Source organism: Macaca nemestrina, chromosome 2 (assembly GCF_043159975.1).
Source record: "Macaca nemestrina isolate mMacNem1 chromosome 2, mMacNem.hap1, whole genome shotgun sequence".
Taxonomy (NCBI): Eukaryota; Metazoa; Chordata; class Mammalia; order Primates; family Cercopithecidae; genus Macaca; species Macaca nemestrina.
This window is the reverse complement of record NC_092126.1, coordinates 25,920,185-25,934,912: the sequence shown is the minus strand read 5'-3', so window position 1 is coordinate 25,934,912 and position 14,728 is coordinate 25,920,185. Positions and strand designations below refer to the sequence as shown.

The window sequence follows — 14,728 nt, the reverse complement described above, 5'->3', positions numbered from 1 at the left end:
TGAGTAAAAGTTAAAAGAAATAACTCCCATATGAAGAACTTGACCACCTGATGCACATCCATGACAGACATAACTAATTAATTATTACAATCTTTCCTTCAGAGGCTGGATTTGGTTTCAAACACTCAGCACATTGCAGGGTCCACAAATTATTCAGGTTTACCATATAAGACAAAATTTATTTGCTATCGTAGATACACTGACTAATGTATCACTATCAAATTCGACTTAGAGAGAGTAGAAACCCATTAAAAAGATAAAATTAGGTAATATTCATTTTTCACTTCAGTACCATTTAACATATTTTTCTATTACCCAAATAAGCTTGAAAGACTGTTTAATAAGTTTGTAGAACTCAATCAATCTAGACTGTTAAAAGAATCCAAATTGAAAATTACTTTGTTATAGCAGTTGTTATAAATAAAAATGTATTGCAGGGTAGTAAATTTAATATAAAAATAATTATACATATACAATAGAGTTTTTTTCATATGTAAGAGACTTTAGTAAAGATTTTGTTATATTTATATTTCTCAAATGCATTATATTTAGATTTAAGCTCCAAATAGAGAAATTATGGATATGGATATAAATATAGATGTAAGAAAAAATATGACAGATTAAGTATTAGACAAAAAATTTATAAATTTTAATTGTAAAAAACTGGGTTTCTTAGACCTGAAAAGAAGGCAACGAAGAATCTTAATACAAGTCTTAAAGCAAATAAAGGAATATTATTAATTGAAGGTGGTTTTTAGCTTCTGTCCATTTCTATTAATGAAAGCAAAATAATGAATTAAAACTAAAGCATGAATAGTTAAGGTTACATATAATATTATTAAGAGAGGAAGTTCCTTGGACATTTTTCCTTTTTATTTTTCATAGATATTCACCTAACTGGGGTAGTTAAAATTAAATTATCTTAAAGGTAACAGTATGCATTCTGCTCCTCTTAAGTGCTTTGATTTTCAGAAAATGAGAATTTATTTTTATTTTTTATTTTTTTTAATTTAAGATGGAATCTCACTCTGTCACCCAGGCTAGGGTGCAGTGGCGTGATCTCGGCTCACTACAACCTCCGCCTCGTGGGTTCAAGCGATTCTCCTGCCTCAGCCTCCCAAATAGCTGGGACTACAGGCACACGCCACCATGACCAGCTAATTTTTGTATTTTCAGTAGAGACGGGGTTTTACCATATTGGCCAGGCTGGTCTCAAACTCATGACCTCATGATTTGCTCGCTTCGGCCTCTCTAGAATGAGAAGTTTTAAAACCAAGGATTCTTTATGAAAGTTACTTATAAAAGTAACTATTGTGTCATTAATACATATATTTTCATTTAAAAATGGGTTTAGTAGATTATCAAACTATAATTGCCCTTTTGAATGTTGCTTTCTAATTAAAATGGGTAACTTGGCAAAATGGAGGTCTTAGAACTATTAGTTATTTTTTTCACCTTTTTTGTGCTTTAGTGTTTTTTTAAATTTAGTTTTTAACAATTTTTTTGCTTTTTTTTGTATTTTACTTTTATTGCGTGAAAGAACTGTTAATTTTAAAAAGTTTCATTTTTTATTTAGGTTAAGATTTAAGAAATGTAGGGTACAAAACCATGAGTTTCACTTTGTCAGTATGTTAATTTTAAACTAAATATCAACTTCAATTCTCTGGTGAATTCAAAGATTTAGGAGTTCTGATCATTAATTTACTTACAGTACTTGTATAAAAAGCAAGGATTATCAAAATGTGCTGATTCTAACATGTTCAAGTTGTGTGGCCTCCAGCAAACCCTTCACCCCTCTGACTGTTCTCCCATTTGTAAGAAGGAGGTGAACAAATGATCTTTGTTGCCTTCTAATGCAATAAATCCTGGCCCACTTGGAAAAGTGATATTTCACACTCATGTTCATGGGACCATTATTGACCTCAGTGCAGCATGGTGTTTTGTCTTTAAAATATATCTTACCATTTGTTGTTTGCTTTGACTTCAAGGGAGATAAATCATTTCAACATATATTTTTATAATTTAATTTTCCTCTAATTGTGGAAGATCTCAAATCTTCAACACTGTGTGTGCTAATTGATACAACTTTTGCATTTGATGATGCTCTCAGAATTCAGCTACACAAGCAAAAGACTTGATGGTACTAGAGTTAAGGATAGACAAACGGGACCGGGTACAGTTGCTCATGGCTGTAATCCTGGCACTTTGGGAGGCCGGAGTGGGTGTATCACCTGAGGTCAGGAATTCGAGACCAGCCTGGCCAACATGGTGAAACCCTGTCTCTACTTACAAATACAAAAATTAGCCAGGCGTGGTGGCAGGTGCCTATAATCCCAGCTACTCGGGAGGCTGAGGCAGGAGAATCGCTGAAACCGAGAGGAGGAAGTTGCACTCCAGCCTGGGTGACAAGAGTGAAACTACGTCTCAAACAAAACAAAACAAAAAAGGACAAATGGACTACACTGCCATGAAGTTCCTTCACATGCTAAGATGCTATAGATTTGTGGTTCCATATATCTCCATTTTTAAAATTTGTAGTGGTGTCACCTGGCCATTTTTTAAAATCTTTTATTTATTTATTTATTTTTATTTATTTATTTATTTATTTTGAGACGGAGTCTTGCTCTGTCGCCGAGGCCGCAGTGCAGTGGCGCAATCTCGGCTCACTGCAAGCTCCGCCTCCCGGGTTCACGCCATTCTCCTGCCTCAACCTCCCGAGTAGCTGGGATTACAGGCGCCTGCCACTATGCCCGGCTAGGTTTTTTTGTATTTTTAGTAGAGACGAGGTTTCACCGTGTTAGCCAGGATGGTCTCGATCTGCTGACCTCGTGATCCGCCCGCCTCGGCCTCCCAAAGTGCTGGGATTACAGGCGTAAAATCTTTTTTTAAAAAAATCCTGCCTTATCCTGAGTTTTTAGGTAGGTTAAAATATGTTTTAAGTAAACATGAATTTTCTCCCAGAAATGCTGAAATCAGGAGATACCTTGCTGTCCATTGAATATTATTATTTACTATCAACTTCAGTTCATTACATCTATAATCTACCAATGAGAGAGCAATCTACTTTACCCAATCTAAAATTCCCGTGATAAAAATAGAAAAGGTTGTGGAAACTTTAAAATTGTAAATTTCAACTAATAAATGTATAGATCTATAATCATCAAAGACAGAAACGAAATACTAAGAGAACATTTAAGTCAAATTAAATGACATAGTAGACAAATGTTTAGATATAATATTGTCAGTGTCATACTAATTTCTAATTCAATGGTGCTCTTTAGTAAAACAACTTTTATTGCAGGCTTAATAAAAGCTAAACTACAATTTTATGTGCAAAAACCATGGAGAGTGGCAATCTTTTTCTCCTAAAACAAATAATACAAGCATTTAAATATGATCTACCCATCCAAAGTTCACTTTCTTTCTTTCTTTTCTTTTCTTCTTTTTTTTTTTTTTTTTTTTCAGACAGAGTCTCACTCTGTCATTGAGGCTGGAGTGCTGTGGCACAATCTTGGCTCACTGCAACCTCTGCCTCCTGGGTTCAAGCAATTCTCGTACCTCAGCCCCTCAAGTAGCTGGGATTACAGGCACCTGCCACCATGCCCAGCTAATTTTTGTATTTTTAGTAGAGACAGGGTTTTATCATCTTGGCCAAGCTGGTCTTGAACTCCTAACCTCATGATCCACCCACCTTGGCCTTCCAAAGTGCTGGGATTACAGGCGTGAGCCACCATGCCTGGCCCACTTTCTTTTTTAAAAATAAAAGATTTCTGTCCCACCTGGAAAAGCAGCCTGGGGAGAAAGATGTTATTTTGTCTGAAACCTGTGAAGAGAAAGGGATATTATTGCTGACTGTATTGTAGATTTCACCATGTGTTAACCGATAACTTTCTTTATTGCATGACAGGACAGTGGCAGAAGGTGGCATGAAAGAGTAGATCTCTACTCAACTCACATTGACTTGTTTTAGCTCAACTTTTAATAATATTTTACTAAAATTGTATATAGGCACAAATTGGGACTTTCCTAGACAAACACTTACACTGTCTTAAATTATGTTTCCAAATTCTACCAGTTTTGCATTCTGATTGCTTAATTAAGCAAGTTTACTTCACGTAATTGGAGTTAGAAGGTGAGGTTTTTCTTTAGGAACTTCAAAATAAGAAAGGTGTCTGAAAAATTAATCTTTGAAATCAATATACTGTGTCAGAAAAAAAAATTGCACAGTCATCTTGGAGAGAAAGAATGCTCCCAGACCAGCACGAGTTCAGAAGTAATTTGACGTAACATGAATAAACACATCGAGAGACATGAAGAAATACTGATTTGAAGGAAATGGTCAACCATGGAAACACATGAACAAGTCAGAGAAGGGAGTGTCACCTGGGTCTGTTAAAGCACTCTTCAGTGGAGACAAGTCTTGTAGTTAAAACTTGGCTAGTGGCACGACCATCTCTGTCGTCGGAGATGTTGCAGCTGCCATGTCCTGATGTTATAAAATTATTGTTTCATTTGACTTCACCTGTCCTGATTTCATGACCGTTATGCAACCTTCTGATTTTGATCTGACTTTCCTTATAAATCTGTATACAAAAGGGGGCAAATGAGCTTGATTATAAGAATTTGATATATTTTTGATCTCATGAGAATAATTTCCTACTGAAATCCCAGCATCTTACTTTATTTCATGCTCTTACTAGATAGGTTAGATCCCAGTATTCATAAAATATGTCTTGTTCAAAATAAGTGTTTAGAGTCTAACTGGCACCAATGCCATATTTGAGATTGTTCGTAATCAACTGGTATTCTCTAAAGGACATTAATGAAAATATCAGCATTTTTAGTGTTTGTTTATAAATAATTATAAACACTTATATAATGTTACTAGCTATGAGTGCTAATTCACTTAATCCTCAAAGCACTGCCAATAAGGTAGGTACTGTAATTATCCCCAACTTACAGATGAGAAAACTGATTCACAGCCAGTAAGTGGCAGAACTGGGTTTTGAACTCAGGCTCTGGCTTTAGAGTCAGGGCCTTATGACATCCTAGATTATAACAAATGAGGAGATCATACAATCTAAAATCTTCCCACATATAAAAAGACATGAACAAATTCTTCAAAAATTGCATGGCCATTCTTCACTAATGTTTCTTTGTTTCTTTGTTCGGTACCTTTTTATAGCATCAACTTTTAACTGGCATCTTGTACTATGGAAATACACTGAAGTAATTTATTTAATCGAAGTCTATTAAAATAAGAGTGCTAAGCACTAATCAACACCATATGTTTTTCAATTAACTGGTGATACATATCTATTTCTCAAGCTCATGATAACTAATGGAGCACTTTGGGTGGTTTAAACTATTTAAGACTATAATTAATTTAGAAAAATCAACCTAAAAAATATGACAACTTTTCTATGGTGACTTTTTTCTCTCTCTCCCTCTCACCCTACACACACACACACACACACACACACACACACACAAAGACATATATGTACTTTTAAAATATTACATAGATATTCCATTTCATTCTTTTTGTAAGGAGAGTGAAGTTAGTGATGAAACCAGAAGGGAACAAAGTTATCATGAGGAATACTTAGACATTTTGCTCAAAATAAAATTCAACATTAAACTTGAGAGCATTATAATATATATTTAATTAAAATTAGGAAATATTATTTTAACATTGGTTTATAACTTGTGGAGTAAAATAAGTAAAATAGCAAAGGAGGCTCAACTGTGCAGAGTCGTGTGTTTATTCTGACAGCAGTGATAGCTGTCCACAATAATGTAGAGTTGTCACTGGGATGCAGTTGGCCACTGAGAGACTATCTTTCCCAGTCTTCCTTTCTCCCAGGGTAGCTGTGGTAGGCAGAATGATGCAAGCTCCACACACAAGAATATCCACACCCTATTCTCCCGAACCTCTGAATATGGCAAAGGGTATGTTATGTGTTATTAAGTAAGTGGGTCTAGAAATTGTGCACATTGTTAGAATTCATGAAGTTGTAATCAATAACCCAAACTTCACCTTTCAATACCAGAAATGGAGTGTACACAGGAATCACGGAGGAAAGATGGGAAAGGAAGAGCCCTAAGAGGCAGAAACCAAATTTTCAAAGTTTATTCTGTGGACAAAGACAAAGCATTAGATTTATTTTAGTAAGTAAAATGATAGATTTGTAGTTTCATAAGATACTGCTCGCAACACTATGGAGAGAGACTTGGAGTGGAGAGATGAAAGACCAATGGCAATTAAAACGTATTCCTGCTAAATCCTACCTATAATAGTCTTGCTTTATATAGGAAAGTGCATTGGAAGAAACACTGACTCTGCTGTATGTTTTAGCAAGTTATTGTGTGAATGTGTTTACATACAAATAAGTGTGCTTTCTTTTTTTTTTTGCGATGGAGTCTCGCTCTGTCGCCCAGGCTGGAGTACAGTGGCGTGATCTCGACTCACTGCAAGCTCCCCCTCCCGGGTTCACGCCATTCTCCTGCTTCAGCCTCCCGAGTAGCTGGGACTACAGGTGCCCGCCACCACGCCCGGGTAATTTTTTGTATCTTTTAGTAGAGATGGGGTTTTACCGTGTTAGCCAGGATGGTCTCTATCTCCTGACCTCATGATTTGCCCACCTCGGCCTCCCAAAGTGCTGGGATTACAGGTGTGAGCCACTGCTCCGGGCCCTGTACTCTTAAAAGTATTTTCTCTTAAAATACTTTTAAAAATATTTTCAAATATCTACAGAAATATCTTCTCATGGTATTAGGAACTTCTTGGTTTTAAGCATTTCTATTTCATTTCTTTTTTTCTTTTCTTGTTAGGACTGGCAGTTCATCTGTAACACTGGTTACAAAGACAAGTAAATAAAAATAAATATCCAAATGGCATTAGAAACAATCCAGCTGGATTGCTGCTGAGCAGAGAATATACGCTGATTTACAGCAAGTTCTGTTAGAACGCCCAACAGCCTTCTAGGCTTAGCAGAAAAACCAGCATTTCTTTTCTTTTCTTTTCTTTTTTTTTTTTCTCCTCTTCATTAGGTGTACAATCCATTCCTTAACTGGTAACTCCAACATTTCTAGTTTTTTTTTCAATTGGAATTCTTGTCCTTCAGGGTTAAGTTTTGCTTATATACTAAAGTTGGCCCCAAGGTCATCCCTGAGTTCTTATGAACTGTCTTTCTCAACTGGGATTCTGAGAGAGGATCCATGAGGCATGCCCTATGGCATAAACTGCAAGTGATGGATTAACTTCTCTCTTGCATATCCAGAATGGCATAGATATGAACCATACATGGGGCAATTGAGAAAATGTCACAAATCGTGTCTTCTGTGGTTCAGATGAGGAAACCAAACTAAAGCCTAATACAAACACATACATTGTTTTCCTCAGTCTATACCTTGAGGTTTTATATAAAATATTAATTTCACAGACTTACAATTCATAGTATTCAAACCTCTGTTTAGAGGTGCAAGTGAGAATTGAGGGGAGATTTGAATCAGGAATAAGGGAACCCAAAGGAGGAAGAAAGAGAAGAAAAAAGGAAGGTTCAATATTATTGGGCAAATTTGGACTGGTTTGTAGATTTGCAGATCTAAAGTGTTAATAAATTGTTTATTATTATCTAGAAAGAAGCATTACAGAAATACATGCCTTTATCTTCCTGCTCACCACCAAAACTCTGATATTTTTAGATTTGCATGCCTTGTATGTTAGGTGATGACAATAAGCCAAATTTAAATAGCTCAAAGTTATTTTGCTTGGCATACCGCAAAACAGCCATTAATAGACACAGACATGGGCCCAGCAAATTCTACACTGCCTTGTGTCCTGTTGAAAGTGTCCTGTTGTTCATTAAGCACAAGCATTTCCTTCCAAATGATATTAGGATATTCCAGAAGTGAGCTCTACTTACAGAGCTATATATATGCTAACCCTCATGTACCATCTGTTATTCTTTGCTAATTCTAACACACTTTTGCCCTGATGTGTTTGCATTATTTGGAAAAATGAACACTTACCAATTAAATTCAACAATGAAAATGGCCCAGTGGGTGTAATGAAGCAATAAAAAAACAGTATTCTTGGTAAGTGTTGCCATCACAGTTTGAGATTTTATATTGCTGCTGAGGAGTAATTTCTAAAACAATTACTTGTGGGCAAATATATTAATAATATTCAAATACAGTCCAAGTTGAAAACCAAATCTGCAAGTTCAGACTGACATTGTGTCCATGATATGGCACATCCCCTGGGCTCACATGCTGCAGCATGTATTAATTTTATTCCAACTCTACCCTCTGACGACAGTGCATTTACAAGGTATAGTAAATAGGTTTTATTGCAGATAATTCTTTTCTGTTATTCATCTAGTTTTAAATTCATGTATTAGTAACCTTAATTGCATTTCAAATGAGTGGAAAGTGCCTTTTGAAGTGTCTAGAGGAAATTTTTCCAAATATATGTGTCAAGAAATTTGTCGTGGTCACTGAATATAATGGCTAGCAGCTCCAAGTTCATAAAGTAATTGCTAATATCATTAAGTTCTAAAGGTCAAGGTTATATAAATACTAACCTAGTGACATGGGATAAGCCCACTAGAACCATCTGGAATAACTTAGTATTGAAGGAAAATTAAATATTCACATACAAACCTGTCCTCTATGAATAAACTTATACTTCTTTAGTATTTTTTAGTGAACCTGCAATCCTTGAAAAATATCCATACATAGGAAATATAAGTTGTATAACAAAGGTACAGGCTATTTTTTTTTCTCTTTACACTAGATAGATTTCCATTCTTGTAATTTGGGGTGTAATTTAACCTAGTTTAACATGATAAATCACGTGACCTACCACTTCACAGTAAGTATAAAGGATACTCTGAATTTCTAAAATGTAAAATCATCTCTGAAAAATACCTAAAAGTCATATTCAAACAACATTTTCTCCCTTAAATTACATGACTCTTGTTATTCATCTATAAGAAATATGTGTGCTTTTAAAGAAACTGGCAGTAATTATTGTTTAACATGGTGAATTAAGTTAAATACAGCATTCTTTTTAAAAAAATAAACATAGGAAGCCCACAGGAGAAATTGCTTTTTCTATTTTTAATTGGGTTAAATAATTATTATTGGTCTAATTAAATATATTTTTAAATAGTGTGCCATATTGACCTTATAAGACAATTTTGCCTAATGTGATCACTTAGAGGTGTTACTAGAGCATATTCTTCTTTTAGAGCTAATTCTAGGTATAGAATATATGTGATAAAAGATGAACATTCTATTCTTAATAAAGATCTATTGTCTTTAAACATTTAAGCTGGTGAAGTTATTCTTCAAAAATTAAGAGACGCTAATACAATGTGTAGGACTTATACTTGCAAAACAGTAATTAATGAATAAACGTTTTTACTCATATTCTAAAGAATCATAAAATAAAGACTATCATTAAAATATTTCAGGGAAGGAATATAACTTATTAAAAATTACCACTTTATGAGAAAAACAAGGAGAATGTATCAGTATCTTTACTTACTACTGATGCTCATTAAATAACTCTGATGTACCAATCTATAAAAAAATCAATGGTAATTTCCAGATTCTTCTAACAAAGCGTGATTCCTCTTAACTCTGTCTTGTTTAGGAATTGACATAATGATGAAGAGGATATGATTTTTTTCTGCCCATCTACCCTGAAATGGCTCCATCATTCATCTCTTTCTCCATCCCACTTATTCAAGTGATTCTTTCAATGACAGTGCACTGTCCCTAACCTCAGGGTTTAGAAACATGGCCCTAAGACTAACAGATGGCAGTGACTTAGTCCAAAGCAGGACATATGAGCCACACTGGATCAGAGAACTTCTGAGAGATTTGGTGTTCAGATGCTGAGAGTTGCTTTCTTTTCCCCTGATTTGCAAGCTGAGATGTCTGCATTGAGCTGCCAATAGCCTTTGTTTCCCCAGAACAAATAAATCATATTGTAGCTTGAGAAAATGAAGCTGTTTTAGCCACGTCTAAGATTGTTCCTACTGAACCTCACCTCTTGGTATTCATGCTGTCATATAGTCTCCTTCCATAATAGTCTCCTTCTAGTCTCCTTCCATAATAAACAGGGCTAACATATGTAACCAATAGCATACATTGCAAAAATAATCATGTGTGACTCCTCAGGCTAGTTCACAAGATTTCTGCCTTACATTCTCTTGGATCATGTCTCAGGGAAACCAGCTGCCATTTTGTGAAGACACTCAAGCAAGCCCTGTGTGAATTACCACGTTGAAAGTGGACCCTCCAAATCCAATAAGCCTTCAAGAGATTGTCGATGTCATGGCCAACATCCTGACTGCAACCTCATGAAAAAACCTCAGCAAATGCTTCCTAACTAGCTTCTTCTGAATTCCAGACCTATAGAAAATGTGTGAGATAACTGTTCTTCAGCACAGCCAAGACCCTCAGAAGATGGGAGTGGAATTTTGCCTCCCCTGCACAAATTCTTGCCATGACTTAGTGACACCTTTAATGAACCAAACACTGGGTTAAAGTTTTCTCTAATTCTTAAATAACTCTGCTAGGTAGCTCGTCATTAAAAATGGGATTTTTGACAAAGGTCTATTTAATACCAATGGCCAAGTTCTTTCCACCATGATTCTACAGTTCCTAGCTTCATATACTTACATTAATCTCAGATAAGACAAGAATAACTGTAACACTCTTCATTCAAAGAAAATTCTTAGTTATCACAAATTAAATTTTAATTGTTTAAAAATTAATAATTCCTTCTTATGAATAGTTTGTATCTCAGCCACATTGAGGGAGTGCTTTATTTGACACCTTCCTTCAATATTTCCCCTCCAGGCAGAATAAACTCTTTTTTTTTTTTTTTGAGATGGAGTCTCGCTCTGTCGCCCAGGCTGGAGTGCAGTGGCGTGATCTCGGCTCACTGCAAGCTCTGCCTCCCGGGTTCACGCCATTCTCCTGCCTCAGCCTCCCGAGTAGCTGGGACTACAGGCGCCCACAACCGCGCCCAGCTAATTTTTTGTATTTTTAGTAGAGACGGGGTTTCACCGTGGTCTCGATCTCCTGACCTTGTGATCCGCCCGCCTCGGCCTCCCAAAGTGCTGGGATTACAGGCGTCAGCCACCGCGCCCGGCAGAATAAACTCTTTCACAGTATAGCCTTTATTAATTAAAAATGACTTTCTCTTCCTAACGGATTATAAAATGTTGAGGCAGTAATCTGAGCTTAGTCGTTGTTTGTACACATTTGTCTATTATAAAGTGATACAATCATACCAATTTTGAAATAGATGGAAAAAAATTAAAATCTTAAGCTATTTACTCACTTATTTCCCCAAAACTTATTACATATGATGTTAACAAGTATTACATTTGGAAAAATATGGGTTAAATGAATTCTAGCAGAATTATTTCCTGTAGTAGATCTTAGAATCTTTACTGTTTTGGTTTGTATTGCAACTTCAGAATTGAAGATTATGTGCAGTTTTTCTAATTTATTTGACCACTGAACTCTTTTATCATAAAGCTTCTGGATTAGTGTTCCATGAAACTTTGGGAATGAGTTCAGTATTCTATTATATATTGGGGCTCTTCTCACTTTTGTAAATAAGTCCAAGATGAATATCTTGAGGCATTTACATTGTGTTTCATATGTTTTGGGAAATTCTAGGGTAAATACCCAAGGCCTCAAAGATATAAATATTGTTTCAAAGAATATTGAAAATTTAAGTTTTTCATCTATATTTTTAAATGGCTTTCAAAATGATTATAACCACGTTTAGAATACAATCAAGGCATGGGAAAGCCAGTTTTATCGAACTCTTAACAGCATTAGGTAGCGCATTTTTTTTCCTTAATTTTGCTAGTGAAACAAGTGGAAAATGGAAACTCATAGTTATGACTATTTTTATTTTTGATAAGAGGTATAACACTTCTTTGTATGTTTTATTAGAAGTTCCTCTTTGTGCAATATATACTTCCAAACTTTACACATGTATACATGGTAACTTAGAAGATCTATTAAGAGTTTTATAATCTCTTATGCTTAGTACATCTCAACTATTAGATTTTGATTGATAATTTTTTTAATCAAATTCTAATTTTGCATAAGCTATTTTTGCCAAAATTAAAGTATTAGCCATATACATGGGTGCTATTTTACTATTCCTTCCATATTACAGATAAAAGCAAACTATATTTACCCTAGGGCTTTAGTGTTGTTTGGGATTTTTTGAATTAAAATTTAATTTAATCTGACAGGTATTTTTGGTGCTTAGTATAGAGTTAGTTCTTAAATTTTCATTGTCCCTCAAATAGCTAACCGATTATACTGAGAAGATTTATTTTTTAAAATCTTATTTTTCCATTTATATCTTTTGTCTTTAATCCACTGCTTTTAGTTTTCAGTTAACATACAGTAAAATTCACTTTCATTTGTGTAAAATTCCATAAATTTTAACATATATTTACATTTGTGTAACCACCAATAAAATCAGTACATAAAACACCACATCACCCCCCAAATCTTCCTTCTGTTATTCATTTGTAGGCATACCCATTTTACACCTGGCAATTACTAATCTGTTCTATGTCATTAGTGTTTTCTTTTCAAGAATGTAAGTAGAATAAAAAAGTGTGTGCCCCTTTGATACTGGCTTTTTAACTCAGGCTGATGCTTTTGAGATACTTCCAAATTATGCATATTAATAGCTTGTTCTTTTTGTTACTGAGTTCTCCACAGTATGAACATACTACAATTTGCATATTTTTACACCCGTTGAAGGACACTAGGGTTTTTCCAAAATGTTGGTAATTATAAATCATTCATACAGGCTTTTTTGTGAATATAAGTTTGTATTTATCTAGAGTAAATACCAAGGGCAATATTTTGGTCCTTATATTCTTAACTTTATAAGAAACTTCAAATTTTTTTCCCTCCAAAAAAGTATTAGTTTGAATTTCTACCAACAATTTATGAGCGTTCCAATTGCTCCACATTGTCATTAGCAGTTGGTATCATAAGGACTTTTTAAAGTTTTAGCCATACTAATGGTTTCTAGTGGAATCATACCGTGGTTTTAATTTGCATTTCCTTAATGACTAATGATATTGAACACTGTTTTTCTTAACTCATAGTTCAAAGGAAGAAACATATTTTAATGTGTTTATGTGTCACACATATATTCTCTTAGCTGAAGTATTTGTTCAAGTCTGTTGACTGGAGTTTTGAGATTTACGTACACACATTCACACAAACGTATATGTATATATATATTTTTTTCTAGCTATAAGTCTTTTGTTGGCAGGGCCAGCCTAAAGGCCACTCATCAATTTTTTTCTTTAATATAGTATGCTTTTTATGTCATATAGAATAACACTTTTCCTGATCCAGTTCATGAAGATTTTCTTGTATATGTTCTACTAAAAGTTTTATAGTTTTACATGTTGAAATCTAGGGTCCAAAGATTATGGGAAACTTACAGATTTTTATTTATATTCTCAAATTTTCAAAAATGACTATACTTTTTATGCTACTAACAAAGCGTGAAGATGCCAGTTGTATTGATCTCTAGCCAGCATTAGATATTATATATTTTTTCATGTTTGTTTGTTCATTGCAGCACTATTCACAATAGCAAAGATATGGAATAAACCTAAATGCCTATCAGTGATAGACTGGATAAAGAAAATGTTAGACATATACACCATGAAATATTATACAGCCATAAAAAAAACGATATCATGTTCTTTACAGGGACATGGATGGAGCTGGAGACTATTATCCTTAGCAAACTAACACAGGAACAGAAAAGCAAATACCACATGTTCTCATTTATAAGTGTGAGCTACATGATGAGAACACATGGACACACAGAGAACACACACTGGGGCCTTTTGGAGGGTGGAGGGTAAGAGGAGGAAGATGATCAGGAAAAATAACTAATAGATAGTAGGCTTATACCTGGGTGATGAAATAGTGTGTACAACGAACCCGATGACACAAGTTTACCTATGTAAAAAACTGCAAAAAGTTAAAAAAAAAATAAATGTTTGCTAATTGAATAGGTGGAAAACAGTTACAGTTATGTATGTAGCTTTTAAGTATTCTTATCCGCATTCTTATTGCTATACCAACTTTGTTTTGTTCAGCATTTCACAGGATATTCTTTGTCATTATTTTACTTCATACCTTATGTTTATATTTAGAGTGTGTATTTTGTAAAAATAGAAGTAGGATTGTCACTTGATTATATTATTTACATTCAATAACACATATATTTGAGTTTACATCTATGTTCTATTTTCTATTTTCTCCTTTCATTCTTTTTTCTTTGTCTTGCCTTTTGATTGAACTATTTTGTTTTTATTGCATTTATTCTCTGTTATCTTGTTGATAATACTGTGGTTTATTATTCTTTTACTTCTTATCCCAGAGATTACAGTATCTATCCTCTACTTATTAGAGTTCATTGCAGATTGCTAATTTTACCATATATTGAAAAATTCCAGAACATTTCAACACTTTGATTTTGCTCATGTCTCACTTGTTTTATGTCATCATTTAGTATAATTCTGCATTTGTTTAAACCCCAAAATACACTATTGTCATTTTAAAGGTTTTTTTTTTAGTTTTACTACACATTCACCATTTTTATGATTTCCTCACTGTACTAATTTGCTTTTCTCTG

The 14,728-nt window shown here is 34.4% G+C and overlaps 1 protein-coding gene across 10 annotated transcripts in view; it reads right to left on the bottom strand.

The window, feature by feature from the left end:
* The window catches only part of LOC105488914 (zinc finger protein 385D), a 988,258-nt gene that overhangs the window by 776,331 nt on the left and 197,199 nt on the right, over positions 1–14,728 (bottom strand). For 2 of the 10 annotated variants that reach the window (XM_071090839.1, XM_071090838.1), the window contains one exon: positions 4,384–4,583. The exons of the other annotated variants lie outside the window; for them this stretch is intronic. The gene's annotated coding sequence lies outside the window, so the exon portion shown is untranslated. The remainder of the gene's footprint in view (positions 1–4,383; positions 4,584–14,728) is intronic. 10 annotated transcript variants of the gene reach the window in all.